The sequence below is a fragment of the Gouania willdenowi genome, chromosome 21, assembly GCF_900634775.1.
Source record: "Gouania willdenowi chromosome 21, fGouWil2.1, whole genome shotgun sequence".
In the NCBI taxonomy this organism is placed as follows: domain Eukaryota; kingdom Metazoa; phylum Chordata; class Actinopteri; order Blenniiformes; family Gobiesocidae; genus Gouania; species Gouania willdenowi.
This window is the reverse complement of record NC_041064.1, coordinates 17,817,678-17,822,270: the sequence shown is the minus strand read 5'-3', so window position 1 is coordinate 17,822,270 and position 4,593 is coordinate 17,817,678.

Below are 4,593 nucleotides of genomic sequence, written 5' to 3'. Positions count from 1 at the left end.
TATAGTACCATCTGTGAAACCATCCCTGCTCTTTTCTGATTGATTCATGTGGCAAAAATCAGAGATGAAGCCCCTTTTGGTGAAAGTTCTCACAGGCACTGGTGTTTTTGTGCATTGTGTCTTCAATATAAATGAATTCGGACTATGGAAGGAAACAAATTCTCTCAGATGATCCTCGGGCCAGTATTGTTTGCCTACACAGCAAATATTAACGTAACATCCCTAAGGAAGCGCGTTGAGATTGCAAAGAATTTCAGAATTTGAACTTGACCCGAGTTGTTATCATCGGGTTTCCACTATAGTTTTTTGCAAAATAAAAGCCATATTTCTAAATGTCGACAAAGTATAATAGTGCTTTCAACGTGTTTCCATTGAAGGTGGTTTTGGGCCTCGTAGCTCCTGTGAAATCTCGGCCCGCAAGACTTCGCTGCAGAAGATTGACGCTCCGAACCTCCTTATAACACTCGGTATTCCTTTGTTGTTTCACGTCTAATGTGGCAGTAATAATTTTAAGTATAATGTTTAGCAATGTCCCAGTCTCCTCTTCTGTGTACACGAACCGCGCAATGTTTTTTTCAAGAGCAGTGGTCATGTAACCAGGTACGTCACAATCTGTGACGTGTATTTGCAGAGAAAGTGTTTCCATAGCACTTTTGTGACACATTTCAATGTCAAAATGTCTACAATGCCTCCTCATGAAAGTGTAAAAACGTTTTGGTGATATTTGAGTGTTTTTACACAATTCATGTGTTTCCATGACTAGTTTTTATTGCGCTATTGAGATTTTGCACTTATCAAAGGGTAATGGAAACTCAGCTAATGTCCAGCTTTAATTTCAATTTTTTTCAAGGTTTGTTTAGATACAATCTTGTCATTAAAGAAAGAGTGTCGAGTTGTACGGTTGACGTACGGATAACCCCCGGTGCTATTGGTACGTTTACCGAAGTATACGTACGTAGCGTCTTAGGGTTAGGTTTAGGATTAGGGTTAGGTTTAGGTTATGACCCTTTATCGCAACAATTTTTAGGGTTAGGTTTACAATTCAGTTTAGTCTTAGTCTCGTGACCTAAACTGGCCAATGAGTACGGATAGAATGTTGGTATATTTATACGGCAACCGTACGGATGGCCACTGCCTTAAAAAAAACCACACACAGCCATTAGCCTCAACTGGTTAGAGTTATTTAAGAGGAAATGAGCATCAAAATGAACTCTGTCTATTAGACATCACAATCATTGATGTGATGAAGACATTCAGCTGCTGATGGCATTGAAATCTGTTATTCTTTATTTGAGGATGAACCAGATTATCGAAAGACACACCCAAATACATAACATTCCTACATTCCAGGGTCCAGCAGTAGCGAGAGGCCTGTCCTCCTCTTTAGTCAGATACTGATGGGAGTGTTGCGTGAACTGATGTCTGAGCAACAGAAATCAGTTGTGTAAAAAAGCAGATAAATAATAATGATAACTATGTATTAGCAACTAATAATGAACCTTTTTCTTAAATTTCTGTACAAAACATTCATGCTGCAGAAGTAATTTAGGTTGTAGGAGACAACAACCGAATGATGACACGCTAGTACATTCAGATTGACTCAACTAATAATGCAATGTTTCATGTTTTGTTTGTTTGTTTTGATTTTCTATAAAAATCAACAGACATGTATGACAATTCTGCAGCGTATCGTTAACTGAGCATTTAACTAAAGCTGGGAACACGAGTGATATTCCTGTCCCAGCTAATGACAAATGATGGATGCCAGATTGTTGTCGTCTATACCCGATGGAAAACCATGGGTAGAGTCAGATAAAAATTCCCATAGTGTGATTTAGGCTCTTATAGGAACCCTACCGGAGGCCCTCTGTTTAAAGTCATTGTAATGGTTCACTTCCTAACTACTGCACTACACTGGTAATAAACTACAGGTCACCATGACAACACTCTCCACAATTAACAAAGCAGATAATGCATTGAACCAACTCATCTTTAAAGTGTGAAAACAAGATTTAATCAAACTTTTCTTTGTTTATACGCAAACCGAATTCATTTCCATGTGCCCTTATGTTTAAAACAAACAAAACCAAGAAGAGGAAGTGTGACTTTTGTGTCTTCCATCAACAACATGTGGATGCTGGAAGTGTGTGGGAGGGTGGGAACAGTAGTGGGTCAGATTCCAATATAATAACCTGCGGGGCCATTAACAGGAAATGCCAAAAAAAAAAACACTCTTAGTGACTGTGTGGACATGAAGCACATTTACCAAAACAGTCAGTCTGCTCTGTAGCGGTCATTCAGACTGAGACTATTTATAACTGAGCATTAATATATGATATGTGGGGCATTGGATGGAGATTTACTATGAAGTGATTCAGCTCAACTGTGTGTGAAAAGCTTGTTTAACTGCTCTTTGGGGACTTTTTTAGTCTGGTTCTGGGTAGCATTTAATGATAGGTGAACATAGTGTTCTCTATGTTCATACAGGACTTATGGGGATCCAACAAACCAGCCCCCATTGTGCATTTCAACGTCTGGGAGGAATCAATGAAGGGTCTGAGTTAGGCTGTGTCACTACTTCAGAATAAATATTTATCCCACTAACTATACAATCTCCACTAACTACTAAGAGCTGCTTATTTCATAATGGAGCCATGGTTTATTTAACGATTTTTAGAGAGTTTAAACAGTTGGATTCATGGAAAGTAGGCCTTTTATAGTGTTTATTTCTCGAGAATGCGAGAAAAGAAAAAAAAAAAAAGAAGCAAGATGTATCATTTGATTAACAGCTCTAGAGGGAGAGTTAGTGGTTTCTGTAGCAACGGACAGGAAACAAAGCAAAGCTGCAGAGGTACTGAAGTGATGTCATTGTGGACAGGGAGGTTATTTAAGTGGAACTCTGACTGATATCAGTTTGCAACACATGCAAGAGAATGTATTTTGATGGTTTTGTGGTTTGTATGCAAGGAAAGCCGGTTGGAGTTTGATGAAGAAGATGGAGAGGTGCAAAAAAAGAAAGAAGAAAGAACGGAGAAACATGGAGGATCATACATATACCATGATAACTATTCAACTTTAAAATGGGAAAAATTAAACCCAAATGACTAAAGAAATCTGCTCTGGCTGACTAGTGACTAACTCTGACCAATTACTCAACCAAATGACTAGCTTGCCACTCATCTAACTCACTAAATAACTGGCTGGAATAAGATTTTCCTGATATTTCTAAAAAAAAACAAAAAAAAAAACCATAAAATTTTGAAAATGTAGCCTTTTTTCTAATTAAAAGTGGCACATCTCCAATTGGATGCAACATTTGGGAGAAAACGGCCAGAATACATTTTTATAGAAAATAAATTAAACTCCCTGTATTGTTATTTTGATTATTTAAAGTATTTGTATTGATATTCATCAGTTTAAACTCAATATGGTAAAGGTTTATTACTGACAACTATTTACTTATCAATTCCTAATGTTCAGAGGTGAAAGTAATTGATAACAATTACTCATTTTACTGTAACTTGTACTTAATATGTTATAAAGGAAGTAAAGTCTTTTATTATATTTCTACACCCAACATTTACTGTGTAAATTATATTTTTTTGTTTTAAAGTGATTGACGGACATTGTGAAACAACAAAAAATGAAATGACCAGACAACAATCACATGCATCACATCATAGCTGACCAATCAGATTAAATGTAACGCATTGTGCCAAAACAGCATTGAATGGAGGTTATTTTCTCAGTTTTAGAGTTCATATACAACTAGCTATACTTAGAGCCTGAGAGTTGGTTTATCGGTGTTTTATTTTTTTATTTGTGCATTTTGACAAACCTTTTGTTTTATACAAATGTCTTTGTTGGAAATAAATCAAGTTCCAATTGTGCAAGATTTGATCTTTTCCTTTTTAAGTTTATACATGAGATGTTTACTGTATCCAAGGGAACCGTGGCAAGATTTATTATCAAAATTAAACATGGGGGGTGAAAGTAAATAGTAACTTTTACTTTACTACTATTTCATTGAGCTACTTTTTAATTGTAGTTGGGAATTTTATATTTGACTTACTTGTGCTTGAGTACAATTTAAATCAAGTAACAGTACTTCTACTCGAGCTGAATATATCAGGTACTCTTTACACCTCTACCAATCATGGTCCACCTGTTGCCGTAAACATCATGGTCATAATTTTTGGGCCACAGTCCACATTTTGGGAACCGCTAAGTTCTACTTTGGTGTTTCACAGTGTATAGCTTTCCTATATTTATTTTGTTGTATAAATTCTGTTTTCAGTCTAAATTTCAGATGTATTTCCCCTTAATCTTCACTTTATTCTTGATTTTCAGGATTTTTACTTATTATCTGTTGATGGTTGAATATTTTTTAAGAGTTTACGTGCAGCAGCATTAAGTTACAGACAGTTAGATCAGATTGGAGCCACACTGGCTCCGTTTACACTGCTGATAACGAGGAAACACCCCGCGCGCGCTGCGAAAGAAACGCCGTTGGAAGAACGCGCGCGCACGGCACGCGGAGCAGGGCGAAAGAGGGAGGGTCTCCGGCGCGCGCTCATCCCCCAGTTTCATTGA